At 50.2% G+C, this 16545-nt stretch overlaps 1 long non-coding RNA gene across 5 annotated transcripts; it reads right to left on the bottom strand.

The window, feature by feature from the left end:
• Positions 1-7650: 7650 nt before the first annotated feature.
• LOC133100841 (uncharacterized) lies at positions 7651-16456 on the bottom strand. 5 transcript variants are annotated; one of them, XR_009702545.1, is made up of 5 exons: positions 16260-16456; positions 13581-13675; positions 10234-10310; positions 8708-9073; positions 7651-7827 (listed from the first exon to the last, which is right to left on the bottom strand). It is a non-coding gene; the product is annotated as an uncharacterized LOC133100841 (long non-coding RNA). The 5 variants fall into 5 exon arrangements; XR_009702544.1 differs by having other exon boundaries at positions 8827-9073; positions 16260-16455; XR_009702546.1 differs by lacking the exon at positions 7651-7827 and having other exon boundaries at positions 7944-9073; positions 13581-13680.
• Between the last annotated feature and the right edge of the window lie 89 nt (positions 16457-16545).

Raw genomic sequence — 16545 nt, 5'->3', positions numbered from 1 at the left:
GGATGGGGATACTGGAATCAGCGCTTGGGATTGCTGTAGTTGGGAGTTGCTGCTGGCCGGAAGAAGAGAGGCAGAAGGAAGGACGCTGAAGGATGGTTGGGGTGAAGAACTCAGTCGTTTGGCCAAAAGCGCCCTCCCCTTTAATAACAAGAGCCGTTTGCCTTCAGTTGCACTATGTTAGTTTCCTGGTCAGACGCTCAGAAACCTTCCCACCTCTTCCCCCACCCCTCCGCCTCCGCCGTCTCTGCTGGCATCTTCGGCAGCCTCGCCGGGCCCTCCACGCGCGCGGCATCCCTGTGGCTCACGCTCGGGACCTGGGGATCCACGAGGCTCCGTGATCCGTCCCTGGCCAGGCCCCGACCCCACCCGGCAGCCGCCTCCCCCTCAGCGTTAATTAAAACTTGCTAGATGGAGAGGCTGGCGCGGGCGGCTCCGTCCTATTTGCAGCATCTTTCATGCTGCTGACGATCGTAAAGGGCTTTAATATTGAAATATGGGCCATTTTCCCAGCTCCAGCCCTCGCCGCGCGCTCCCCACACCCCCACGCCCAGCCACCCTGCGCTTGATGAAAGAGCCCCTACAAATCCATTAAGACGAGATAATTGAAAATTCCGGGGTAATATTTAAGGCCGCGCGCCGACGCGGGGCGGAGGGCCCGGCTGCGCCCGCGGTGCCCGTCATTGCCGGTGCACGCCTGTCCCGCGCTCCAGGCCGCCAACGCCCCGCGGCCTTCGCCTCCGTGAGGCCTCCTCACTGTGCTCGCCTCCCTCCCAGCTCTCAAAGGGTCCTTGGCTCTGAGGAAAACTTGCCTTGAGAGACTCCTAGTTCCACCAAGAGTGACAAGTCACACTTGTGAAAGATGGCTCAGGGGCACGTGTGCCGCGACACAGCATCTTGCCCCACTGGTCCAGCCCCGATTTGATGCATTGGCCTGAGGCACTGCTTGGTGGCTCTGGGCATTGCATTCCCTTCTGTCTGTAATGTCCCTCCTGCATTTGCTGTTCCTCCATCAAAACCAGCCCAGCTCCATCCAAAGTAACGGTGCCCCACGGAGTGGAGTGGGCCGGAGAATAGTCACACCAAGACTGAACTGGAAGTGATCATCGCTGCAGCTGGTGATGAGGATACACGGGTTTAATATACTGTTCCATTTTTGTGTATGTTCTCAATCTTCCACAACAAAAATTTTTAGAAAGCAGCTCAAGTGTTTTCCTTTTACCCCTCCCTTTCCCTCAAGGATGGGCTGGCTACCTGTTGTCCTGTACTTTACTGTCCCTTAGCACATTGTGTTCTCATTACTGTTGAAAGTCTGTCCCCCTACTATGCTATGGCATCTTGAGCACAGGCATCAGGTCTAATTTCCTTCCTTAGTCCTTGCTCCTGGCTCAGGGCCAAATACCTAACATGTGCTCAGTAAATGGTATTGAATTGGCTGCTGTCTGGGTCCCTAGAAGTCTCCAGGGTTTCCAGATCAGGATGGGGGAGGAGTACAGAGCATGAAAGAGGGGCAGGATCTGTGACGCTGGGTTGGGGTTAACGTCTGTGTCCACAGTGACTGGCTCCAGGATGTACCCAGAGTGGGATGAAGGGATGGGAGAAGGGCTGAGGACCCTGCTGTGCACTGTGGCATAGGAATCCTTATGTTTCTACCCACGTCCTTTGGGCGGTGGGTGTTCTCTACACCATTTGGTCAGACTCTGTGCGAGTCTGGTTCTGCCGTGAGGTAGGCTCTGCTATGATTATGAGTGCCTGTGTGGGCCTGTACGCCTGCGCACTCGTGCGTGTCTTGGGTGGGAGGAGAAGAGAGGAGGGGAGGAGGTTATTTTGCGCAACAGGCACGAGTGGTTCAGGCATTTCCATCAGCCCCCACCTGGCTGCCTGCCCTCTGCAGGGCCCTTTAGGGCCTTTCACCCCTCTTGCCCCAGGGCTCCCAACCACGGGGTGGTCGGCCAGGGATTGTGCTCATGGGAAGGCACCACTGAGGCAGGGGCTGTTCCTGCTCAGCTCCCACCCCCACCTTGGTCCCTAGGTCTGCAGTGGCAGGGATACGCTCCGTATGGCTAGGATGAGGCGCCTCCTTTCCATCGCTCCATTTCCAGCTCAAGGACTCCTTGTTAGAACCACGAAACATCAAAGCTGGAAGGTGCGAAAAAACATTGGGTCTAGTCCTCTCTTAATACCTCTGGGGCAGCTGAGGCCCAGAAAGGTTATGCGTGGGAGGCCACTGGGGACAGAGCCAATGCTAGATGGAACCCCAGCAAGTTAGTGGCAGAGTTCGAATCCCAATCTCTTGACCTACTTAAATGCACACAATTAGTATTTGAAGTGCCTTTTGCAAATATTATCTCACTGAATTTTCACAAACCTATGGGACTGTATTATAATTCTCACCTACAAACGGGGAAAATGAGGCTCAGGGAGATTAGCGATTTGTCTTAAGTCACACACTGGTAAACAACAGAGCCAGGATTTGAACCCCAGCTTGACTGGCTCCAATTCTGGTGCTCACTTCTCCAATGACCACTCCACCACCCACCACACACACACACACACACACACACACACACACACACACAGGGCCACACCGTGCTGGTTTCCCAGACACTCACTCTTCGTCCCTGGGACACCTAGAGTCAGAGGTCATTTCTCTCTGCAGCCCACCTCCCCTGCCCAGGGCAGTGCTCTTTGCAGATGGCGGTGTCCCCACTATGGTCCTGGGCACAGGACTCCATGAACTGAATCCATGCAGAGCCTCATCTCCTGCACACAGCCCTGCTCCTGTCTGTGGCCACTGAGGCCTCCGCCATAAATCCCCAGGTCTCAGCTCATAACCATTAGCAAGCGATTGGGCTCATCAGGATGCGTTTACGAGACTCAGGTCAGATAAATGGATTGCCGGAGGTCAGGAACAAGGGATCTCCTCACGCTGCCTTGCTCCAGAGGTGTCCGCACCATCCAAAGGCTGGCAGATTCCACTTACAGCTGCAGGAAGAAGAGGGGGCATTGCCACAGTGGAGTAAAGACGTATCCCCAGGTAATCCACGTTCATGGGAGGAAAATGGCCTGGAGATGTAAAGCCTCAGATGGCTCACAGCCATTAAGCCTGGAGTTACACACACACACACACACACACACACACAGAGGCACATCCACAAACATGTACACTCTCACACTCCATCTCTGATTCAAATCCAAACTCTTCGGCAACCGCCCCCAACCCTGCCCACCCCAGTGCTGGCCTCACACTGTCCCACCTTTGAGGTGTTCTCTGGATCAGCGCTTCTCAAACACCCCTGTGCCTACAAATGACTAGGGGTCTTGTTGAAATGCAGATTCTGATTCCGTAGATCTAGACTGGAACCTGAGATTGTTTTTCTAACCAGCTGCCAAGTGAGGCCGCTTCTCCAAGGATTTTAAACAATGGTCCTCCCATATTGAAGGGGTAGGAGTGGAGGAGATGGGGGTGTATAGTTTGGAAAAGCTACCCACCCCCACCCCCTGGAGATTCTACTGTGCACACCCGGGCGCTGAGCCACTTCTGGAATGCTGTTCTCCTGCTCTTCACATGTCTCCTCCTTCCCCTTTAAATCTCAGCCCAAATTCTCTGCTTCCCCTGAGAAACCTTCTCTGACCCCCCCAATGGAATGGGGCCCCACTTACCTTAGCCCTCTTCATAGCAGTTACCTCAACTTGCATTTATGTATTTACTTACTTATTTTGGGGGGTTCAGTCTCACCCCCTGCAATGTAGGGTCCCAGAGTTCAGGGGTCATGCCTGCCCTGTTCATCCATGAATTCTCAGCACCCAGTGCCTAGCATGTAGTAGATACTCAGTATATCTTTTTTTCTTTTAATTTTATTTTTGGCTGTGTTGGGTCTTTGTTGCTGCGCGCGGGCTTTCTCTAGTTGCGGTGAGCGGGGGCTACACTTCATTGCGGTGCACGGGCTTCTCATTGCGGTGGCTTCTCTTTGTTGTGGAGCACGGGCTCTAGGCGCACGGGCTTCAGTAGTTGTGGCCCACGGGCTATAGAGCACAGGCTCAGTAGTTGTGGCTCACAGGCTTAGTTGCTCCGCGGTATGTGGGATCTTCCCAGACCAGGGCTCGAACCCGTGTCCCCTGCGTTGGCCGGCAGATTCTTAACCACTGTGCCACCTGGGAAGTCCCCTCAGTATATCTTAACAAATGAATGAATGAATGGATGGATGGATGGATGAAGCACTTCCATGATGACAATGGTGTGGGAAAGAATATCTGAGGGGCTAAGGTCATAGGCAATTAGAGAAAGCTTCTGGAAGGAAGGAACATGGGAGGAAAAGAGCATGGTGTGAAAGACTTGGTAGATATGACCCATGGAAATGGGGGAGGCAAGTGCATCCAGGTAACAGGTTGGCCCCACTGGTCCCAGCTGACAGAAGTGGGGGAGGGTCCTGGAGGGAGAAGTCCTGGGGGTGGAGGCAGGTGGTGCAGGGTCTTGAAAACCATGACAGGCAACAGGAAGGCTATGGTCCTCTCCAGCCCTCATGGGCAGGGACTTTCATTTATTTATTCTTTCCTGTGCTTGACAAATTCTCCCTGTGCCTCTGTCACATGCCAGGCACTGTGCTGGGTGCCACACATCCAGGGATGAACACAACGGCTCTGATTCCAGCCCTCATGGGGTTGACGGTCTATGAGGAAAGACTGAGGTTAAACAAACTAAACTGTTAGAGTTGGGCTAAGTCCACAGAGAAGTGCATGATGAGGGACGTGATGATTGGTGGAGAAGCTTCCCTAGGGAATGACAGTCACCCAGAGTCCTGAGGGGTGGGACTGGTCCTGGCCAGCCAGCCCCCTGTCTGCCTCAGCACTTGTCCCGGGCTTCCCTGCATTCCACTGCACTGCTCCTTTAAGAGGCACGCCTCTTTCCTGAGCAAAGGAGGTTCCGGGCACACAGCCGAGCCTGCCAAGGTTATGGGTTATAAATCAACACTGGCACTCCCTTGGCAGTGGGCTCTCCTCTGAGCTGCCCAGATGGCGGGCAGGCCTGGGGCTCCAGGGGCAGCCAGACACACGGGAGGGGGAAGGAAGGCAAGGTGGGGACGCAGCTGGGCCCCGGGCCCCAATGGCAGCTGCCCACCTCTGTCTAAGGGCCTTGGGCCAGAGAAAATGCCAAGGTCCTTCTCTGCCGATCAAAGGGACCTTCTGACTCCTGAGTCACAGGCTGGCACGGGCTTCGGGGTCATTGCCCTCACCCCTGCCAGTGACCCAGGCCTCACGGACACCCGCTGAGACCAAGAGCCATGGGTTTTCCCTTTTGGATGACCTCTTGGGGTCACAGTCTGCTCCAGTACCCAACCTGAAAGTTCTACTTGTGGTTTGACTCTCTTCCCTCTTGCTGTAGCCAAGATGTGCTCTTTTACATTCTCCAAAAGACAGCGGCTTCCCATTTGGCGGGGGTGGGGTGGCATTGGGGCTGTGATGATGTGCCTCCTCAGCCTTCACTTTAAACCTCCCCGAAAAGCAAGATAAGAAGATTTCTCAAGGTCAGCTGGAGAGGGTGCAACTCCGCCCTCTTGGGGGTTGCCATCCCTCAGCCACCCTCACAGGTGCTGTGACAGAGGGGACATATGTCGCTTCCACCCCAGAGGACAGTGACAACATCTCAGTGGCCACAGCCCCACAGAGCTGGGCTCAGCGGGCCTTGACAGAACTGGAAAGGCAGCCTCTCTCCTGGGCCCGGGCCTGGGCCTGGGTCTGGGTTGCATGCGGAGGGGTGGAAGCAGAGCCCGGAGACCCCTCCCACAGAGGGATAGACAGGCTTGACTGCTCTCCCCCTCCCCACCCCACCCCCAATATCCAACAGTGTTTCTAGAACAGTGGGAAATTCCTGGGTTATAGAACAATAGAGATTTCCTGGGGTGTTCTTGTCCTCCAATTCTCCTGTGAAAAATTGGAGCTCACAGGGGCTTAGAGACCCTCTTACACACTCTTTGTACAGATGAGAAAACTAGACCCAGAGAAATAAACACAGGCCTTTTAGCGTTTAGGTTATTTCCACTACCCCACATTTGCCTCCTGAATAGAAGCCCCCTGAACCACCACTAAGCAGGATACATTAGACTCCAACTGTAATAAAGCAGATGGAGGTTAGATAACAAGCAGAACTTTCTCAGAATAGTCGATTACAGAGAAGGATGAGAAACGAAATATAGGAATGGAGTTCTCCAAAACAGTAGGGTGGGAGCGGGGAGGGATGGAATCAGGAGTTGGGTTGGAATTTTGCAAAAAGGAGATATAGAGAATGGAGGAGAAGGCGGCTGGCATGGAGCCCAGAGCAGGGCAACTGGGGTGTGGGGCTTCCAGGGTTCCTCACTGAGGACCTCCAGCCTCCACCTGTGCCAGGCTTCTGGGTATCTACAGAGTTTAAATTCAGGCCTTACCTCAGCTGACTCTCTGGGCTTATTCCTTGCTCTCCCGGGATGGCTTATCTGGCTGCCAGAGTCATTTGCCTTCTCTAATTTGTGTTTAAATTAAAGTTCCCACAAAACAGGGGCTTAATGTGCTGTTACCAAGAGCTCCCGGGCCCCCTGCCGCTCCGGAAGCTGAGGGGGGCTGGAGGGAAGAGGCCATGGTGCACACATAGAAGCTGATCCCACTGGGTGCAGGGACCTGGCGTGGATGACCCAACTGAGTCTGGTCCTTGTTGCTCTCTCCAAAATGGTGACATCTGGGGGCAGGGCAGAGCAAATCATGCTCACAGAGGGCGTGGGAATCAACAGACCTGTCAAAGGGCTCCTGGTAGGTGTTCACCCTTTTTCAGGACCTTGGGAAGAAGGCAGGGAAGGCAGGCAATAAGAAGAGGGCAGGGCGTAGAACATAAGGAGAAAGCTTAAGGCTCCTATTTTTTTTTTTAGCTTATACATCTGGTTTATTTCATTTAGCATGTTTCTGAGGATCACTCATGTCATAGCAGTTATAGTATTTCAATCCTTTAAGGCTCCATTTTTTAATCACTTACACATAGTGTTGCACTGTGTGCCTGCACTTCCTAAGGACCTCATAACCATAAGATCACTTCACGGTCTCCACAACCCTCTCAGGGAGTGTTGTTTTTATCAGCCCCATTTTTATAGCTGGGGAAACCGAGACACAGGGAGGTCAAGTAACATGCCCAAGATCACACAGCTAGTAAGAGGTGGATCCGAGATTCAAATTCTTGCAGTCTGGCTCCAGATTCCAGTGCTACGCTGACACTTAAGCAGAGATTTGTCTGTTACCCTGCCAAGCCCTTGATCACAAAGTGAGGCTTCTCTTTGATTAACAGAGCAACCGAGGTGGAGTGAAGCTCCTTTCTGCTCCCTCTTTCCCTCTCTGAGCCACAAGCTTCTCACCTGTAAAATGAGGACAGGCACTTGGAGGGATTAAGGGGCTGGGAAGTGTTGTCAGAGGCCACCACAGGGTCGGTCCTCAGTTGTAATTTCCTTCCCTTTGGCCCAACCAAAAGCCCTCCTGCACCACTTCTTTTTTTTTTTTTTTAACATCTTTATTGGAGTATAATTGCTTTACAATGGTGTGTTAGTTTCTGCTCTATAACAAAGTGAATCAGCTATACATGTACATATATCCCCATATCGCCTCCCTCTTGCGTCTCCCTCCCTCCCACCCTCCCTATCCCACCCCTCTAGGTGGTCACAAAGCACCGAGCTGATCTCCCTGACCTGCACCACCTCTTGATTCTGCTTTCCAGGGAGCTACAGGCGGTGATTCCTCATCCCTCAGTGAAAACCGTCCGTAGAGAGTTGTCCCCCATTCCTTGGTCCAAAGCCTCTCTCTTCCAATGGGGAGCCCCTGGAGAAGAGGAGGAATAAAGCTCACCTGGGGCCCCAACCTGCCTGTTCCCCCTCCCCCACCTACACCCAGGTGAGCCAGTCAGGGTCCCAACAGCAAACACGTGACACATTCAAAAGGGCTCCACTGAAGAGAGTTTAATGACATGACAATTTTCAAGGCATAGTTGGAATTAAGGGAACCGTTAAGGGCTGATGAGGTACCAAAAGGGTTGAAATGGTGCCAACAAAACTGGGGTCGGGAAGAGCAACCACCCAGCAAAGCCAGGGCCACCGGGGAACCACAACCCCTGCCAGGACTTCAGGCAGGCCGGTGGCGGAGAGGCAGGCAGGGGACAGGGAGACAAGTACCTTGGCTCCTCTCTCCCCTCCCTGCCAGGACCCATGCTGGCCAAGCCAGACCACAGATGGGAAGTCAGGAGCCCAGGTGATGCCGTCTGCACAGGGCAGCCTCCAGGGCCAGGGTGGCCCAGAGAACAGAGGCGGCAAACAAAATCACCCAGCCCGCTCCACCTGGGATTCCCTTAGGACACTGAGGGCTTAACTCTGCTTCTTTATTGCCACCTTTGTCACTGCCTGCAGCCCAACAGCGACCCAGCTCAGAAGGAAGATGGGATCCAGGCAGAAAGAAGCTGGAGGGAAGGGGGCTACGCTGAGCATAGGGAGAGGCCAGGAGGAGGGCGGCTTTGGGGGGTAGTGATGTCAAGTGGTGACACGAGACTACTCAGTACTTGGTACAGATCACTGTAATCTTGCTCCGGCCTCCCCTCTCTAGACTGTAGCCCCTGTGGGGTGAGGATTTTGTCTTGTCCATCCTATACACCTAGCATGGTGCCTCTTAAGTACATAATCAGAACTTACTGAATAAATAAGGGGCTAACCGGTAAATGAACAAGCCTATTCACAGCTCAGGTGTACACCCTGGGCCCCCGTCACGGAGCACTGTTGAGTGAAGCACACATAACTCTCCTACAGGAGCTTTATTTCAACCATCCACCACCTCAGATTTTCCATGCCGCCGCCGTTCAGTCACTGGCCGCCCAAGCCCACGTCTGCCTCTGAACTGGTCAGAGGCCGTGCTTTGATGGCCCCCGTTCAAACGTGCAGTGACTTCATTTGGCGCCTCTTGATGAGGAAATCGGGGAAACAGCAAGGGACTTCATTTCTCACAGCAGCCTTCCTGTGAGCTTTCTCCAGAGGAGTCTTGATCCATGGCAAACCGTCTGTGGTATTCCCGGGTGGAGCCCCTGGCAAGAGATGGGAGGCGAGAATGACAGTGCCAAGGAGGCAGCTGAAGGATAGTCACCCTGGGAGCCACAGCTCTGCCTTGCTTTTTCCAATGGGCCATAAAGACTGAGGGGAAGGGGAGGGAGGCGGCCAGGAAAACACACTCGACTTCCCAAGTATAGTCACTGCGCCAAGCCCACCTGGCGGAGCGATGACGCACAGACTCCGGGGCTGGGCGGCTAGCTTCGTAATCCCTGCCCGGCCATTTGCTGTCTGTGTGACCTTGGGTAAGATGCTTCACGACTATGCCTCAGTTTCCTCATCTTAAAAAACGTACGTGGAGAAGATAAATACCTAGTTCGTATGGTGGTGGAAAAGAGATGAGTTAATAGTCATGAAATAGTGCACAGAGGACATGGTCCATAGTCAGCCCTACATAAATTTCATTACATGAAATTGAGCAGGACACTTGGGTTCTAGTCTCAGAAACTTTTTTTTCTGTAATAAGCCCAGCCTTGGATGCATCTTATGTTTGCTCTGAGAAGTGAACAAATGCATGTGAAAATTAGAACATGTTACAGTTTGTTATTTGTCGTCAAGCTCGTGTATGTGCCTGATTGAGCAGGGGTCGGTGGGGGTGTGGACGCTAAAGGGCTGTCAATCGTCAGTTTCTGATTATCTGCCTTGCTGAGGTCCCCTTCTTGTCAACATCATCGGCTCTTTGGCTGGTTCAAGCCTTTCCTTGACAACATCCAGGCCTCTTGTGGTCCCTCCCACACAGCATGGGCTGGAAGGATAAGGCTTTTGAAAGCAAAACTGGTCCTTCCCTTCCTACCCACGAGGCAGGTATAGCCAGTGGACACACGCTTCCAGAGAGGAGCTGGCAACTCCATCTTAGCCCACTTTGCCTTTGGGCAAAGGGAGGAGAGGGGCCGAGCCAGGGCAGGACAGGGGAGGGTGGCCAGCTCCTCTGTGCTGGGGCCTCAGAAAGAAATGTATCTGTCTTTGTCGTGGAGACCTGGGAATAAAAAACAAATCCATCCCGGAGTCCAGTACGAATGTGCTGCCACTTACTGCTACCAACATGATTTCAAATAGTTACTTAATCTCTTTGAGTCAGTTTTTCTCATCCTCAAAATGGGGATAATCATACCTAATTCAAAGAGGGAAAGGGAATTACCTGGCAGTCCAGTGCTTAGGACTCGGTGCTTTCACTGCCGTGGCCCGGGTTCAATCCCTGGTTGGGGAACTAAGATTCTGCGAGCCGAGCGACGAGGCAAAAACAAACAAACAAAAAAACGAGTGAAAATCAGTGAGATATATTACTCCCTTGGTACATGCCTAGTCCAATAGCTGGTAGATATTATTAGCTGATATTTTGCATTGTCTGCACACCATCCACTCTGAGGGATGGAGAAGTAGTGCTGTTTTCCAGACTGGAAAAGCTGGTGGCAGCAAAAGTGATTGACAACTCTGCTTTGTTTACATTTTCTTTATGGAGCACATAATAGGTACATCATTTGTTCATTCATTCATTCAGCAAATGTTTACAGAACTTGCCGTTATTTTGCTCACTTGTATTCATCTTACTCTCACCACTAAAACTGCAAGGTTCATGAGGGAAGGGGCAGTGTCTCTTGGGTTCACTGGATGCTTTGTGCATACTTGCTAGGTGAGCGGAGGGTGGAGCTCAAAGCCTGTCTGTGACACTGAGATGGACCAGGCAAGGAGGCAGGGGCAGGAGGCCTGCATTCTAGGCTCCATCACACCTCCCACAGACCTTGGAGCCTCCACAGACCTTTCTTCAACTGTGAGATACTGGAGGATCGCTGGAGACCAGACTCAGGGAACCGCTTCCGCAGTGGGAAGACGTCCATTCATCTACTCTGTGTCTCTGAAACCCCTGGAGAAGGCTCTGAGTCCCCAACTCTGAGGAGCACAGCAAATGACCCAAATAGCAACAAGAAAAGAATGAAGAGAGAATGGAAGGAGTAGCCGCCCCTCAGTAACTTACAGAGGGAGGAAAATTCCAGCTTATTATATGTAACTAACACAAAAGAAGACATGTTCCCAAGACCCTGCTTTCATGGATATTGGGTATTCCCACGTATAAGACACACCCATTCTTTTTTTTTTTTTGCAGAACCAAAGGTTTTATTTTTTTAGTAATAATTTCAATTTTTATTGTTATCAATAATTAACAATAAAACTAATATCCTTTTTTATGCCTCCACATGGTTTTTTTTAAAATTTTTATTGTATAGTTGATTTACAATGTTGTGTTAGTTGTGTTAGTTTCAGGTATACAGCAAAATGATTAGGTTATATATATACACATACAAATATATGTATATATACATATACCTACTTTTTCAGATTCTTTTACGTTATAGGTTACTACAAGATATTGAATATAGTTCCCTGTGCTATACAGTAGGACTTTGTTGTTTATTTATTTTATACATAGTAGTGTATATCTGCTAATCCCAAACCCCTAATTATCCCCTCCCCTTTTCCCTTTGGTAACCATAAATTTGTTTTCTGTCTGTGAGTCCGTTTGTTTTGTAAATAAGTTCATTTGTATTAGATTCCACATATAAGCGATATCATATGATATTTGTCTTTCTTTGACTTACTTCACTTAGTATGATAATCTCTAGGTCCATCCATGTTACTGTAAATGGCATTATTTCATTCTTTTCTGTGGCTGAGTAATATTCATATATACAGACACACACACCACATCTTCTTTATCCATTCATCTAAGACACATCCATCCTTGCCCACAGACCTCATTCTATATGATCCAGGCTGTCTAGAGACATAAGAGTTAAGGTAGAATCATAATATCCCAAAGGTAGAAACAACCCAAACATCCATCAGTGGAAGAGTGGGTAAACAAAAGTACAATGGAATATTATTCAACCATAAAAAAGAATGAAGCACTGATACATGCTACAACACGGATGAACCTTGGAAACATTATGCTAAGTGAAAGCCAGCCACAAAAGACCACATAGTATATGATTCCCTTGATATGAAAGTCCAGAATAGAGAAATCTATAGGAATAGAGCGCAGATCAGTGTTTGCTTAGGGCCAGCAAGGGTATGGAAGAGTAAAAGGGGGTAGTAACTAAAGGGTATGAGATTTCTTTCAGAGGTGATGAAAATGTTCCAAAATTGACTGTGGTGATAGTTGCACATATCTGTGACTATACTGAAACCACTGAATTATACACTTCAATGGTGAATTGTACAGTATGTGAATTATATCTCAAGAATCTTGTTTTTAAAAAAGAGAGAGAGAGAGAGAAACGGAGACGGAACGGTTGAGATGGAGCAGGAAGACCAAAACAAAGCCCAGGCACTGTCTGTCCTGGCTGCCCCCCAAGCCAAAGCCTGCAAGTCACACAGGCAGTGTTATGGTAGCCCCCAAGCCATGACTCAGGAAGATAAATTGGCCCCAGAGGTATGGGGCTGGGTCCCTTCTCCCCTGACAGCTCCCTCTCTGTGTTTTTTCTGGCATGAGAAACATTCTGTCTTCTTGTATAAATAGGGGAAATTTATGACAGTTTTCCCCCTTCTCCTCCCTGGTGGGCTACTAGGAAGGGGCTGGATGGGGGGAGGAGGGAGATATAAATGTGGAAAGACTAGAGGGAGGCAGGGAGCTCGGCTCTGGCCCCAGCTCTGCTTTGCATGTTTGACCATCTGGGTGAGGAGGCGGCTGGAGCAAAGGTGCAGCCCGGTAGTTTCCAGGCCCAGGGAGGCGGGTCTCCAAGGCAGACATCCAACTGGAGGGACCCAGGGGAAATCAGGCAAACATGGCCTGGCTATTCCAGAGCTTCATTGGAGGAGACACAGGCCCCCTGCCTGGTTTGGGTTCTTTCTGTCCTTGCGATTTGTTGAGGCAGCTGATATGATGGCTAGAGAACCCATCTGGGATTCAGAAAATGACAGAAAAACTAAGTGTGTGACCTTATGCAAGTCACTGCCTCTCTCTGGGCCTTGGCTGTAATTAAACAAAACAGGGAAGGGGATTGAACTTTCAGGGGTTTTCAAACTGGTTTTAACCATAGGGTCCTTTCTTCAAATAAAACCTTATGTAGCAACCCAACATCTAACATGAGTGTCCTGCCGAGCTTCTTAGGTTGAAGTGAGGGTGGGGATGGGAGATACCCAGGCCCCTGTGGTGACATGAAGGGACTTGGCCAAGCATAGGATGATCTCCAAGGTCCCCTCCATCTCTGTCCTCAGGTGGGAAGGTATATTAAGAAGGATGATGACAAAACTGCTATTAAAAAAAGGGCCCCAAACACAGCCACATATAGAAAACAAGTTTATTTGTCACACAACAGTCTGGAAGGGAGCAGTCCCAGACAGCAGGTGGCTCTGTTCCACCTGGTCCATCAGGAACTTGGGTTCCTGTTCTACTCTTGCTCTGCCCTCTCTTAGGGATTTCTCCTCAAGTGCATGGTCAAAGCTCAGTCTCAGGCACATCCGGTCCAGCTCATGAAAAGGAGAACTTACCCAACGTCTTAAGGCTCTGATGACATTACTTGGCTCACATCCCCCTCTGGCCAAACCTGGCAGCTGGGAGATGGATTGTCCAGCTCGGAGGTTCTCTACCCTCGCAGAACAAGGAGAGAAGGATTAAGTAGACAACTAGCAGTTTTAATCCAGGGCTCAAACCCCCTAGCTGAGCCGCCCTCTTCTTCTTCCGCTCCCAGAGGAGGAGAACTAGAGTCCACAGTTCAGAAAACAGTGTGATTCCCAATGAGGTCCCACCATCCACCCCGAGATCAGAGCCCCAGGAAAGTGATAGCAGGCTTCCTCCAGAGAGATACCCTTCTATCCACCTTCTTCACAAGGATGTGAGAAAAGTTCCTGTTGCCACTGCCCCCCTGCCACTCCCTCTCTCAGTCTCACCTCATTCTCTAACCCCTGTTCCCAGTCACTAGGCGTGACTACAAATAAGGGGGAGCAGGATGGCCAGAACTAGGAAGGGAAGGTGAGACCGGGCTGGAGAGCTGTGCTTTGCAGGCAGCCCAGGTATGGTTTTGGTGCCAGGCAGACCCAACTACCAGATGTGTGACCTGAAGTGGGGATTAAGCTCTCTGAGCCTCAACTGACTCTTCTGGATATAAGAATGAGAGGCTCACTTGCAAGAGTTGCAGCTCCCCTCTGCCCTCCCCCGACAGCTCCAGCGGGATCAGATGAATTTCACCTAAAAAGACCATCAGCCAGTCCCCAATCAGGCCCCCACTGCGCCTGGATCTCACGGCCCCGCCCACCCCGGGAGGCACGGCAGTGGCTGTGCTGGAATCAGAAATAAAACCCTCCTCTTCCTCCTCCCCCACCCCCACTTCCCATCACTCATCTGGGAATCCAGGGCGAAGAAGGGAGCTAAAGTGCAGAGCGTTCATTTAATATTAACAAATTGAAATGAATTCTTTGAATGCCAATTAACTTGGAGCAGCCCCTTATTAATAGTAATTTAGATTCATACTTGGGAGAAGCGGGTACGGGGGCTGGGCCGAATGTGCCCAGAATGTCAATGTGACGACGGAGCTGGGGACCGAGCGGGGAGGAGCCGTGGCAGTGTTACTTCTGCCGAGTTCGGCTGTTTCCCTCAGAGGAACGGACAAAGTCAGCAGAGGCGGATCTTTGGGAAACAGATTTCTCTCATCATTTGAGTTTTGTACCTGCAATGAATCTGAATAGGCTGAAACCATATCACACCATTTTGATGATTTACTTCACAGTGACGCTAGAATGTCCTCAGAGCTGGGGTTTACCGCAAACTCTCCTAAACCAGATCCCACTGACCCAAAGTGATCTAGTCCCTAGGCCAGCTCTCTCTCCTTCTTTGTGTCCGTTCAAAGCCAGAGCTGGAGATCAAAATGGGGTCCCCCAACCCCTGCCACCTCCACCTTAATCAGAAGTAAAAGAGGGGACTAAACATTGTGTCTCCCTTCTGGGAATCCTCTCCCAGGAGGCAAGAGTCCCAACAGGCTGACCCCGAGCTAACAGCTTACATTTAAGGGAGAAAAAAAATCTGCTGGTACTTTTCTTAGAATTCAGGGACAAGATGAGAACCAAAAATTCAACTTTGTGTACCAAAGACTTCCCCAGAATAGAGCCAAGGAGAAAGAGCTTGGTCCCAAACTAAAAAGTCAAACAGAAATACTGCTTTCCCTGAATTTGCTGGCTTGGGGAGTCGGACTAGAGGTGCCCAGAACCAGAACCTCGAGTGTAAGCTCTGACCCAAGTAGGACATTTTCTTCTTCCCCGGCGTCCCACCTTGCCTGGATGGGTGAATCGAATTTGAAGCTGGGAACTGTGGAAGCTGGGGGTGGGAGTCTGAGATGGAGGATGCAAGAGGGCAAAGGGGGCTGAACAAGGGTAAGGAAATGTACAAAATGGTGAAGTTTATAAAATTAAATCTTTAAAGATGGTTTAACATACACAAAAGATTAAATTTAAAGAACAGGTCAGGTTTTAAAAGGAGGAAAAATACATCAAAATTGAAAATTAACATCAACAAAAATTGAAGACAATGCATACAACACTTCAATTGTTCTTTAAAATAGGAGGGATCGAATGAGTCAAAAGAGACCTCATTCACACTCCCATAGAGTGTCCCAAACAATAAATTCATTTACAAAACAAAAAGAGAAATCAACACAAAACTAACCCTTGGTCCACACCAGGAGGAAAAAAAAAATTCAGTAACAGCTGAAAAACTAGTGACGATTCAGTAACAGCTGAAAAACTAGTGACGGAGGAGAAAAACAAACGAATAAACTTGAAATATGTTAACTGATTATTTGTAAATATTGAAATTGGAAGATGGGATGGAGAAAGGCACGAACTTAACATCATCAGAAAAGTGAAACTTGCAAAAACATAGGGTGTAACTCATCTGCAAAGTAAACTCTCCTTAAATAGAATGCTCCTCTCCAAAAGAAGAGAATATAAAATTGATCCAAAAAGTACCACTAACCCTCCAAGAAAAGTATATTAATCTGAACTTAATCTTTCCCCAAATCTGAAATTATACGAAAAAATACAAAAGGATTATATTTTTTCAACTAAGAGAAAAACAAAACCGGATTTAAATTGTCTAATGGGGCAAGAAGGGGGACTTTTTTGCAGGTGCCAGAAGGATGGGGCTGGGGGTGTTTGAGGGATGGAGGACCCGCTTACCTTGCTCTGGAGCAGCGGCTGCCGGACAGAAGTGGGTGCGGGACTCTGCGAGTGCCTGCGTGTTGGGGGAAAGGAGGATTCGGGGATCCCGCTGCCCTGAACGAATGAGGAGGGTGGAAGGACTGGGGGGCACCCATTTCCCCACCTCCGCTCGCCTCCCTCCCTTCGGTACCCAGGCCTAGAGAGCTACTGAAAGTTACAAATTGCTTCCATTATTAGCTCATCCCGGGCGGCCTGGTCATTGGCCAACCCCGGACCACGTGGTCCCTTGTACCAATCGATCGAA

The sequence above is a fragment of the Eubalaena glacialis genome, chromosome 11 (genome assembly GCF_028564815.1).
Source record: "Eubalaena glacialis isolate mEubGla1 chromosome 11, mEubGla1.1.hap2.+ XY, whole genome shotgun sequence".
In the NCBI taxonomy this organism is placed as follows: domain Eukaryota; kingdom Metazoa; phylum Chordata; class Mammalia; order Artiodactyla; family Balaenidae; genus Eubalaena; species Eubalaena glacialis.
This window is presented reverse-complemented; position numbering and strand designations above follow the sequence as displayed.